The sequence below is a fragment of the Micrasema longulum genome, unplaced genomic scaffold, assembly GCF_059751315.1.
Source record: "Micrasema longulum isolate JH-2025_06_02 unplaced genomic scaffold, ASM5975131v1 h1tg002274l, whole genome shotgun sequence".
Lineage (NCBI taxonomy): Eukaryota > Metazoa > Arthropoda > Insecta > Trichoptera > Brachycentridae > Micrasema > Micrasema longulum.
This window is the reverse complement of record NW_028279430.1, coordinates 147,544-161,334: the sequence shown is the minus strand read 5'-3', so window position 1 is coordinate 161,334 and position 13,791 is coordinate 147,544. Positions and strand designations below refer to the sequence as shown.

General features: G+C 30.9%; 1 protein-coding gene across 1 annotated transcript in view; it reads right to left on the bottom strand.

Annotated features, from left to right (window-relative positions):
• Positions 1-13,791, bottom strand: part of LOC148272612 (uncharacterized) — a 303,353-nt gene that overhangs the window by 188,962 nt on the left and 100,600 nt on the right.

Sequence of the window (13,791 nt, the reverse complement as noted above, 5' to 3'; positions counted from 1 at the left end):
ACAACGTTTACAGCTTTTATACTATTCTTAACATATTTTGGAGATCAGATCACATAAGTATTTTAACAGGGGACAGAAAACATAAATATTTACAACTAGTTTACTAAACAGTTCATTTTTGGGAGTTTTTGAACCGAAACTGGAATTAAGCTTTTATTATTTAAAAGGTGGGAAAAAGAACACATGGCGAAATACAACAAAGTGGAAAATACACATTTTTACAGATAAAGTTAGCACAATACTTTGATTTTTTGACAGGAAAGTTTACATACCTAAAGATGAATGACGAAATATTTTAAGATACATACTTAGATAATACATTTGTTTATGGAATGAAGTTATTCATTTTCATAGTTAGTTTTATGTTAATTATATTTTTTTAGTAGTGAATAATTTAATCAAACGAAACGTAGTTATATATTAAAATAATGGTTTAAGTTAAGTAGAGGTCGATAATTCCAATTGCTGGTTAATTATTAATGCATTCAGTTGAATTCTATTGATTTCTAATGATTCTAATTTAACAAATTTTTTCCCCTTGCTTTCAAAATGTAGTAATTTAATATTATTTTCAAATTTTTTTAATGTCAAAAGTATGGTTAAGCGGGTTTAAGTGTGTTGCAAAATGTGAAGTAAAACTAAAGCAAGAAGTTTTATTGATAAGTTTATTTATAATTTTATCATAATCATTAACTAAGGAGTTTTATCAAGAAACATCAACAAAAAACAAAATCATCAATATTATCGATATTTAGATTCTCAAATATGCATTAGTATGGATTCACTGATTCAAGTTAATATTCATCGATATTATGTAAGAAGCGTGGTAGAATGATAAATAATTTATGGTTATTTATTTTTAATTTGACCTACTCATTTTTATTATCACAATTTTATCGCAAATTGATCCCGGAAGCTAACAAATTTTGAAATATCAAAATGATCAATCATTTATATTCCCAAACAAGTTGTTAACGTAATATTGATTCTTTGAACACAATTAAACTTCAATGTCTTCCGCTAAGGGTAGCTGATGGGTCATCATTTAGTAGTGCGAGGGAGGGATGGGGCGGTAGGACCCTTCGGAGTCCTTAGGAGCCCTAAAGGAGCAATCCTGAGGGAACAACAACACTAATCATAATTAATGCAGCGTTTGATAGCAGGTGTTCGCTGAATAATATAGGGATTCGGTAGGTTGAGGTAACAGCCCGATTTCACATTTTGGAAATGATGAAAAAGGAAAGGTATTAAAAAGGTTTGTAAAAATCGGTAAAAATAGTAATATTTTAAATAAGGAGTTCGTGTGTTGATATATTTGTGAATAAGAGTATTATTATACTCTAATAAGTCCTGATAATGAGGTAGTTTTGTAGAAGTTTTTGAGTCATGTATACAACCACTGAATAGATAGGTATTTAATATATCTGTGTATGCAACAAAGATGATGAGACATATTACAATAGAGATGAAGAAGATTTTAGAGAAGGTAAAATAGAAGTCTAGGCATCTACATGGCTTATGACCTGTCATTGACTGGTTTAAGAGGCAACTTTGCACACTGTGTAACATTCTGCCCATATTTAAACATCTATATTCCTTCAATTCTTTCATCTGTTGATGTTTGTGAAGTTTAAGAGTAGAAACCTTTATCTATGCGGGTGAGATTCATCTAAATGAATTATTTCACCTTCATACTAGGCAACTCCTAAAAATGTTATTTTTTTAATTTGGATACCTCATAAATTTCAATAAAAAAGGTGATGTTTCCCTATTAACAATTTATTGTTTCCCTTTTAACATTATATTATATAACCATTCTGCCCATATTTGAACATCCATATTCCTTCAATTCTATCATCTGTTGATGTTTGTGAAGTTAAAGAGCAGAAACTTTTATTTATGCTGGTGAGATTTATCTAATTGAATTATTCCACCTACATACTAGGCAACGACTGAAAATAGTTTTTTTTCCAATTCCTATACTTCTTCATGGACCAGGTGGATTTATCAAAAATCATCAACAGATAAAATAATTTAAGGAATATAGATGTTCAAATGTGGGCAGAATGGTGAATGTTACACAGTGAGTAAAGTGGTTACTTAAACCACCCAATGACAGGTCATAAGCCCTGTAGATGCCTGGACTTCTATATTACCTTCTCTATAATTTTCTTCATCTTTGTTGTAATATGTTAGTATTAACAGCTTCTCAGGGAGTTGAATCCAGTGCTTATCTACAAAAATCTGGACAAACTCATAATATTTTTGATTTATGTATCCCTTTTATAAATTCATTTAAATATTGGTTTGCATAAATGCCGTATGTAAAAAATGTATATGCAATAAGTTCACATTGAGTAAAAAAAGGAATGGCCCTCTGTCTTTGTGAGCACTATTTTCTAAATCGCGCTTTTCTTGCCGTAGTATGAAGCTGTATTTTTTTTTTCAGTGTCGTATTTGCAAACGTTCTGATGTATTAGAGCTTGGAAAAATATAAAAAGCCTCGAAACCGGTCAACGTATAACTAAATTTTTTATTGATTTAGACAAATTTACTGTAGTACCCCTGTCCACACCTGGTGGTGCATGGGGCGCGAACTAAATTCAGCGTATATCTATCATCTGCTACATGAAGGTAAGCTAATCAGCCTTACGCTTCAGGTGCCAGTCCAGGACCATGAAATAAAGCAGTGTAGAACCACCTTTCTTAACACTATTTTATTTGACAGGAATCGAACCTGGGGCCTCAAGCATGGTTAAAATTTATAAACAAACAGTAATAAGACATATGTTTTATTGATCGAATTACAACATCACTTTTTTCAGATACTAATTACGATTACTAAATAAATAAAATAAAAAAATTCATGCGAGATTTCACTAGATTCCGATATTTTAACTTTTTTAGTTTCATACACTTTGCCAGTCTAGATTTTTTTAAGTTCCATCATTTTTGTCAGATTTTCAATTTTTTTTATATTATTGAATTTTAAAAAATATTATCTGATTTTAATCGTCCCTAAAAATTTCTATGACTAAATATGGTGTATTTTATAAAAAAAACTAGCAAGCCCGACATACGCTGTCCTGCCCGAATGTTGGCTTGCCTGCTATTACCTTGGAAAAAGACCTTTCATTGATAAGTTGGTACCTAGGTACTTGTGATTGAATTCCGTAACTTAAAATTATGAAAATTAGAATATTAAATTTAAGAAGGAACCTAGGAAGGTGTTTCTGGTTAAATTCCAAAACATAAAATAATTATTTTATAACTGTCAAACTCGGGTCTTTTCACCAACAGGGGTGCACTTTATTCACGAATGCGATTTAAAAAAATATATTAAATGTCAATTAATATTATTTTAGTATTACCAAACAATCTAGTACAAAGACATAAATGGGAAGAAATTATAAAAAAAACTCCGGTTCTCTTACCAACATAGGGGTGTACTTATATAGGAACACGATTTAAATGAATGTTTTGAATTTAATATTATTTTAGTTTTAGCAAAAATCCAATAAAAATAAATAAATGGGTAGAAATTACGAAGAATTTAAAAAAAATCTGATTGAGATCCACAAAAAACAAACGCTGTTTGTAAACATTCAAAAACAATTTTTTTTACACAAAAAAACAACATCTTTACATTTTTTTGCAAATGCATTCTCTTCGAATGCAACCCTGGTAAATCAATGAATAAAGCATTTATGCTCCTAACTTATTTTTTACATATTCGATTAAAGATTTTAATACCTACGAACACGCACAGCGCAAAGATCTATATTTCTCTAAAAACCGCACGTAAATCGGCTAAGCCATTTAGGAGGAGTACGGTGACATCACACGTACAGAGGAATTATATATATAAAGATATGATAAAAAGTGACAGTAAAACGTTCGAGAATTTAGGATTCAACCGCTATGTCACTTATGTAGTGGGGATTATTAATGAATTAATGTTTCATATTTATCAACTGCTGCATATTATGACTCTCAAAATGATAACCGCTAGGGGTTTAAAGCAAAGCGTATTAATTAATTCCAACTAATTATTTAACGTTAGCAAACGCTTTAATACCGGAAACAGCACTGTTGATAATTATAACACTTATTTGATTTCAGTAACCGTCAATTTCCCCCTCTCCCACGTGGCTCGGGGTAAATGTTATAACACTAGGGCTGTAACAGTAACCGTAACAGCTGCCCGCTTTATACGGAATACAAAGCACACGTATACAATGTTTATTCCACTCTGGGCTGGTATTCTGAACGGAATTGCGCGTGAAGAGATCGCTCTGTTAGCGCGTATTTAGTACGTAAATAGGCGTTAAAAATTATTTTTCTACGCGCGCTTTTGCGTTCAGAATACCACATCTGGTGCACTGATTATATTTGAACATGTCTTTGTAGTAGACCTCGGCCAGAACTTAATAAATCATTTTTCTGTTTCTAAAAAAAATATTTTGCGTACACACCTACATTTCGTTCTTTGCAAAATCTAAAAGATAGTCAGTTTTATTTATTTTTATTCACAATTTTACAGTTGTACCCCTGTGGATACATGTGGCGCTGACGCCACAAATTTTCGATACATAAAACATCACAATATAATATATATTATGTATATCGGTATCCGACAAATGGATGGAGAATATGGTGTTGAATTGTGGTGCGTGATGTGTTTGTGTTATCAGTCCAGTGATAACACACTACTAAAATCTAATAAACTAACCAATTAAAACTATAAAATCTTCCGTTAATATTATATTAATATTATATTATAATATTAACGTTATCATAAACTCGGATCATAAACCGAGAGTTATAACCGATATATTAAATTTATAATTAGTAATCCATTCTATGTTTGGCACTTCTGCAATTTTATCACTGATTAATTTTAATGTACCGAAAAAGGCAACTCAGCAAACCTACCAATACTGTAGCAACAATACTTTGACATCATATGGTAAAAATGCAGTTATCAATAGACTTCACACTCTAGGCAATGGGGACCGAGACGTTGGTGACTCATTGCACGTGAAGTTTAGTACATATGGAACGGCTCTTCTCCCGCATTCCATGGGTAGGAGAAGCCAGTAGGTACCTAATAGTTTAAGATAACTTTTTTTTACCATAAAATATTGTTTAAAATTGTTTAAATTTCTTTATTGGTTTTTTTCTTTATATATTTCTCTTTATCCTTTTTTTACATTAATATATATTTTTATACATAAATATATACTATTTACCTGAGTATAAGTTTTTAATAATAAAACATACAATTTTTATTATTTTTTATCATTAAGTGTTATTCAAAACAGTTTTTTTCTACCGGCTCAAAGTATTTCTAATACCAAAATATTATTTTTTATCAATAATTTCATAAGTGGTAATATTTTTTTTATATTGATTATCTTTTTTCAACTGTCTTAATTTGTAAATTAATGATATTGTTTTAAATTCTCCGTATTACTTGTAATTATACTTACGTGTATGTATATTTAACTGTATTTGTAACTAATATGTAAAAGGTACTGAGTGCCGTTTATTTCAATATATTGAAATAAAATATCGTTGTTCTCTAAAATTAAATTAGTCCTTTTCTATAATATAAAGTTTATATTTGAAGCACTCACTTTGTGGTTATTCATTATAATAAAATAAATAAAACAAAGTTGTTTTATTTGTTTTATTATATGAGTTCTTTTCAATTAAAATTCTTTGACTATGTAAGCTTGATTGTTTGTACGTGAACAAGGTCAAATATTACATGGTTTATAACCATCTGATGTTTCAATTATTAACTATTATTGTTTCATTTAACACTTTCTCGCCCCCTGCACCCCTGGATCATAAACCGCCCCCCCACGCTACGCTAAGGTTTAACCACCCCGAATTCCAAGATAATCCAAAGTTAGTGGAACTTGTAATTATATTTACATACATCTTGCAATCTGTTCAATAATTTTAGGCACTATCGTTTGCAAAATGAAGTTATAAAATAATAATGATGTTCTTTACGAAATTTTAAATATTTAGTATGCTATAATTTTTAAGCACTGCGACTGACAGATTTATTCTGTGTTAGTTTTTTAAAATTTATATATTTACAAAACGAAATAAAAATATTTTAAAATATAAAAACTTTGTAATTGTCTTTACTATTTTTAATATTGATGCGTCATGTCAAGTAGTGTTCTCTGGATGCATGTCCGCTATCGGACGGTCGTATTCATGATAACGAACTTTTTTTTTATTTACGGCTGCCCGGAAAACCTTCGCTGAAGACTGTAGGGATACGCTCCAAATACGCTGTTGGCGTGTGACGTTCATTCACATTTTTAGCAAACTCGTACTTCCTTTTCAACGCATCCTTTTATCCGGGTATTCCCCATTCCACGGCGTCCTCTCACCGCCACCCTACGCGCTCCCCAACTGTTGTTCTGTATAGATTATAGAAATTCTTATGGGAATAAACCATTATTATTAATTTAGCAATATATTGAGTTGGTCCAAATGTTTCTGAACATACCATAAATCAGATTTAACTCCATAGAGAGTTATTAAGATCAACATATTACAACAGCGATGAAGAAATTTTAGATAAAAAATATTGGAATTTATATATATAAATATTAAAAAATTGTTTTCATACGTTTCGCCTAGTAGGTGAAATAATTTAGTTACATCTAACTCACTCACATCAATAAAAGTTTCAGTACTTTAACTTCACAAAAATTAAGAGGTGTATGAATCGATGAAATATGGATGTTTTTTTTAACATAGATGACATGGTGTATGTTACAGAATGTGTAAATTGGCCGCTTAAACCAGCCAATGACATAGCATAAGTCATAAGCCCTGTAGATGCCTAGACTTCTATATTTCTTTCTCTAAAACGTTTTTCATCTTTGTTCTAACATATTAATTTTATTTGCATCACTGGGAAAACCCACGAGGAATACATTTTACAATGTTAGTTTTTTTTTATTTATTGTAATTTAATCATCACCATCATTCCCCTTCCGCACCTAATGGTGCATAGGGCACTACATTGGTACACCAATCAAAGCGTATCCTGATCATTTTTGTTACATGAAGGTAAGGTATCAGTCTTGCTCTTTAGGTACTAGTTCAAGAGCCATGAAATAATCTAGTGTAACAACATATTTCATATCAACCATGTCAGGAATCGAACCCGAGACCTCTTGCATGGTAGGCGAATGCGCTGACCATTACACCACGAGGCCAATTTAAATTATACAAACCAACAAACCGTCAAACCGTTTCCCCATAAGAGTTGGCACAGAGGTGAAAATGCCATATCACCGTGTATTTGCACACAGTCTCGCTATCTCTACAGTCATACATTTTTATAGACTTCCGTATTTTCTTTTTAAAAACGTTCAGCATCTCCAATGCAATATTTTAATTTTTAATAGTGGATGTAAATCGGGTTGTGATCCCGTGTCTAGTGTTGCGGACTCACGGATCAGAAGTCCGAGGTTCGAACCCCAGTCTACCCCTACTTGATTTCCATTTTCTAAGTCAGTTATTTACAACCCATTGGAAATGGCCACCAAAATTGAAATATTTTACCAAGAAGAACGCAAATATTTTTTTTTTCAACAAAAAAAATATACATATACGAGTACATTATATATTTATTGTCATTTTAGATTTGTTTTTGCGTCATATCAAGTTATCCTAGTTATTCAAAAAGTGTCCACTGCACCATAAAGTGTAGTTTACTGAGGCTAGATAAGATTTTTTTCCAATGATGAATCGACATAAAAGTGAACATAATTTCTGGTCGACTTCACAAAATGATTAACGAGTAGGTAATTCAATTGAAATGAACAAGAGATCAATGCTTTTTTATCAAAAAGCACTCAAATGTTTATTAACGGGGAAAATCAAAGCATTAAAGATTATTTAATGAACATTTAATTTTAAAAGGAATTAAATTTTTAAAGCCCTTGCCAATTTCAACGCTTTGAACTTTGAGAAAAATAATTAAACAATGGATGGTAATATTTTTGAACTTATGACAATACTTAAAAAGCTTTTTTTTATGTTTACATTTTATTTTAAAATATATGATATTTTTCAAAAATATATAAAACAACTCCGTTTTCAACCATTTATTTTTGATTTTTCTACCGACCAGTTTCAAAGCTATACAAGCTTCTTTTTCAAGGTATACTTTACTAATGAATTCAATCCTATTTTATTCTATCAGTATAATGCCAAACATATGGAACTAATAAATCAAATCTTTCTGTCTTTAAGGATGTGAAGCGTAATTAAAGATGGATACGCTTAAAACTAGACACGAGTGGACCAAAGGAAATTCATTTGAAATATTTAGGTATAATTTTTTTTCATAAGTAAAGTATAACGAGTTCTAATTTTATATTGGTAATTTTAAAATTAGTCTACCTGTTTGTTTAATTTGTTTTGTGATAAAATGTACTACGCAAATACACGTGTTTTGTTGATGATCTTTAAATACATGACTAACTTTTGCGTGTTTTTACTATTATATGAAAATAAAAGTACTATTTAATTACGAGTGTGGTATTTTCTACACACTAAGTTAACAATGCGATGAATATAAATTTGATTTAATTTTTGTTTAAGTGATTAAGTTTCAGAGCCTACTATTGTTGAGAAGTTTTATTAACATCAAAATTTTGAATTTGCGTCCTCTCAATCGCTTGACTTGTTTTCCATAGACGTTGTTTATTTAAATTATCGTATCTCTGTTGTTTTGTCTATTGATGAGTAATTTGATCTAAGCCTTCGAAGGAACATAATAGTGGCTCGACTAATCATTCAGCTAATGTTAAGTTCCACGAGTGAAATCGGATCCGATTCCCCGACAATCCCCTGAGCAACAATTTCCTATTCATAGCAACTTCAATAAAAATATTTTAAATTAATTAGCGGAGTTTTGATTCGCCGGGAAAATTCAATGAAAAACGTTAGATTTTATTTCCATCGAGGAAATGTCTTTGATAATAATTGTGTACTTGTTAGAGAAAAAACGTTGGAGCACTTTTATATTATACGAGCTGAATCTGGCAATGCTTTGCTATTTCTAGATTTGAGCTCTTTCTTAATAGATTAAATGAATACAATCGATAGTTTGATATCAATTAGTGTATTTAGTTTAAATTAGAGAGGTGTATATTCATTATTTTTTTTGTTTTTCAATTTGGATAAATTGTGAAGGCAGAGAATTTTGATAAATAGGTGTCCGAACATTGTTTTCCTGTCACTGTTTTGCAGATGCCTCTCCGATACTGTGCGAAAAAAGACAATTGCATGTCAGACCTTTGGTTAGAATAGACAAAATTGACGTTTCGCTAAACCGTTTTCCACACCTCAAAACTGAACTGAGTTTGTTATTTTTTTAGACAGAGTATCAGAATAAAATTTTCTTTAGCGGTATGTTTTGCGTTTTTCAATATTAGTTATTAGACGAAGACAGCTGATAAAAATGTGTTTTTTGTGGGTTTGGATGGTTCTGGTTCCCAAAGTAAACTTTTTTTTAAAAAACGAAACAAAATAGAGACACGCCAATGGTAAATATCTATAATGTGTAAAAAAGAGCTCCGCGCTAGTTTGGACAATGAAAGAACGGCTAAAAATATTTACAATGCGAATGTTCATGTATGCAGAAATAGAGAACGACCGAGAAAGACATGGCATGACCAAATTCAACAAATACTTGAAGATGGACACGGTAAAAGTCGAAATAATCGGCGCACGTGCATGAGAAAATTCATGAATGTAGAGGAAGCGAGATCTGAATGCAAAGATAGATAGATAAAGATGTGGCGTTCTATCCTCTCTGCTTACCCTTACGGAGAAGCGGGGTGATAGTATGTTGTTGTTGTTGTTATTGTAAAAAAAACATATCTCTAGTGCCATAATGCAGAGAGAAAATACGTGAATAAGTTTGTATGGAGAAAGGTCAGACCGCGTTTCCTCTTAAGATTAAACATAATTAAGTATGCTTACAAACAATTACTAAAAATCTTTAAAAAAAAATGTTGTAACTTTTCATTGGTAAGAAAGTTTATGATTGAATTCCAAATCTAAAAGTAATAGATATTCAAATATTTAATTTAGTTTGTGTTTGAATTCCAAAACGTAAAATGATCCACTATTTTCAAATATAAAATTCTTTTAGCAAATGTCAAACTCTGCTCAGGGATGCATTTTAGTCAGAAATTTGATTTTCAAAAATATATGGAATGTCAGTTGATATTTATTTATTTATTTATTTTATTTTATTTGGGAAATCAACAGTTCTAAATACATATTTTAGTAAACAAACAGATATAGTGTATAAACTCAGAACTAATAACAGATTTCCACGTAGTATACAAAGTAAGTACAGAAAATATATTACATATCAAATAAATACATACAATTTATACATATAAAAATGCTATTTTCATGTACTCAATAATCAAAGATTTTTTAAAATATTTATTTTAAGAACATTAAGTTACTGTAAATTGGGCGGGATAAGGACAAAAATGCTTGAAGAGAGGGTAAGGAGGGGAGGGGAGATGTACATATTTATTATTATAATGTCTACTAAGTTACATGATACATTTTTAGTGTAAATTTTAAATCTGACAGAGTGATGATGAGTGATATTATTTTAGTATAACCAAAAATCCAGTAATAAGAAATAAATGGGGAGAAATTATTAGGAACTCAATGAAATAATTTGACTAGGATCCATAAAAAAAACTAATGTTGTCTGTAAACATTCAAAAACAAAATGTTTTTTCCATACACAAAAAAATAACATCCATCCGTTTTTTCGGAATACGCATTCTCGGCAAATGCAACCCTGGCGATGGATAAAAAAAACATTTACGCTCCTAACTTTTTTCTACTTAATAAATTGAAAATTTATGAGCTATAAACCTTCTCGTGGCAAAGATGTACGTTTATCTGAAAACCGCACATAAATCGGTTCGGTAGTTATCGAGTCCATCGTCGAAAACCATTCGAACATTGCCTTTTATATATACGTATAGATAATACTGATCGCACTATTCGCCAACATATTAAATTCTCGGGTTTTGCGAAATGGAAAAAAACGCAATCAGGAATATGACGGTGTTTTGTTGAAATCACCAATTCGGGCCACAAAAGAAACGGATGTATTAGAATTAATTAAGAAAATACAAAGAATAAGGCGGAAGTAAGAAACAATAAGGCGCCGAGGAAAAGAGTTTTTTGAGATGCTTCTTCGAGAGCTTCCTTTGTGTTCAATACGAAACGAAATTGTTAAGAGTGGTCAGCGATTATCTTCTTATCCTTAAAACGGGGTGGTTCAAATGAAAACATGCCAGAGTTTACTCAGTACTAAAGATAGTATTTTGAGAAATATAAAGGTTTTTAAATAAACAAACTAACCATCACGCCGTTTCTCCGAAGGGGTAGGCAGAGTACATAGAACGTCAAATCACTCCATCTTTCTCGCTCTCTCTAAATTCATACCTCTTCTGAGGCACGCGTGCATTTTATTCCGATTCAAGTTCATTTGTTCCTGCCATTCAAATTTGTTGAAAAATTGTCACGAATCTTGACGTCACAACTGTCAAGGCCAAACATGTTGCATTTTTCTAGCGACGTATTTTCTTCTTTTTAAAAAATGTGTGATTTTGAAAACACAATGCAATATTATAAATCCATTTCATATATTTTTATCGGTAATCGTAGTCTGTCACATTTCCATATTGTTCGGCATCTACGTCTGTTCATGAACATTACTTTACATCCGCACGCAGAAGCTGCGGTGTTTCTTTTCCCATAATTCAACCATCTTTATAATCTTCAATAATTTTCAATTTATTAAAACATTTATTTTGCAATTTTAAAAAGTGTACAGAAAAGGCTGAAGTAAACTGGGCTTTACAATTATGTAAATATGCAGGGAATATTTTTTAGTAAAAGGTTCACTTTAGCCCGTATAATGTTTGGAGTATATTGGCAGAATAAACATGTTCATATTTCCGGGGAATAATTTCAATCTACATGTTTGCTTTTCTGGGAATATTTTTTCGTCCTGCAGGCTCATTCCAAACATCGTGGCATTAAATTCTTGACGAAAATTTTGTTCGACGGTATTTCGCAAACTTTTTATTTTATTCAAATTTTTAACACTACGTTTTAATTTTTTAGAAATAATTAAATATTAAAATTGACGGTAACATTTAAATAAAAGCGTAATTTTGCGTTATTTATAAACTTATTACCCTGTAAAAAAAGGGAAACAAATTGCGGTACAGCGCGCTGCAGCGGGGTGAATTTAAATTAAAATATATTTTATTAAATTTTGACTAAATCAATGGATTGAATTATATTCTAAATTTGTTGTACCGGAAAACAAAAAAAAATTGAGAAGGAAATATGAATGTCTAGTTATTGGCTGATTAAATTGGCCACTTTACACATTGTGTAATATTCACCATTCTGCCTATGTTATGATGAGCCAAAACTTTTATTTATAAGTTTTAAAACTATTTAAAAATAGTTTTCAATTTAATACTGCTTTAATCAGTCATTTTAATCAACAATATTTACAGGTTCTCCAATTGTTTGTAGACGGGTTTGATTTCCTTCCCAGGGAGTTTTAAGTTTAAAAAATTTTGCAACGGAGAGAGAAAACATTAGGTTATAAGCCCTGTAATACGTAGATATCTACATTCTATTTTTTTAAATATTTGCTCTCTTTATTGAAACCTCAGAGTTTTAATGCGTTACCTAGAGGGAAGCCTTATCACTGTTTCATAGAACGCAGGCGATGTTGGTTAGTAACCGATGGTGGCCACATTATTTTATTTGACAACATAAACATAACGGTTCGATCGGATGTTTTTGTCGCTGTCCTTGGCTTTGTTTGTAAATAACTTGGATATTTACGTTTTAATAAATAAAAATTGACTATTATGAATTGCAGTGTGTTTGATTGCAGCAGTAGGAGCGTCAAAGCTGCTAAAGGAGTCAAATTTCACAGGTAATTGATTTAGAATATTTTCCCATAATTAACATTGGTTTTTGGCATTTATTATCCCGACACGTGTATTACGTTGCTTAAAAACTTTCCTTATATCAATATATTTACTGTAGGTTCTATTTTTTCTCAATTTGGGATATAAATTTGTGAATAAAAGTATGTTTACTGTTGATAATGACAGTTGATTATAGGCAATATGGCAGGGCCACACTAGGCATCCATATAAAGTTTGAGTTTTTATCGAGTAGAGGTCGATTAAAATTTTACTCAAAAATAGCAACGTTAACCTTGAAATCGCATCTAAAATTAAGTGTCCAAATTTCAGGCCGCTACGACTCGCCATTTCGGAGATGTGACAGACAAACAAACAAACTCAACATAGGACTTTGGTTCCATGGAGTTGGATTTATGTCTCAATAAATGTAACATAAGTATATAGTGAATAAAATGAATAAATAAATAAACAAATAAACACACACATGTATTTTCAGTTTTATAAAATAAATATAGGCCGATTATAGAAAAATAAATTGGAATAACTCTGCAATAACAAATACACAGGGGCATATTAAAAAATATTTACAATGCAAATTAATATCTGTGTCGAATAATGGTTTTCCTACGTTTGGGCTCCTCTATAGCTTGGCGCATTATTACTCTGATGTCGAAACAAATCATGTAGATAATCCATTAATTTAGTCAGAATTAGATAAAACAGATTTTAATCCAATTCCACC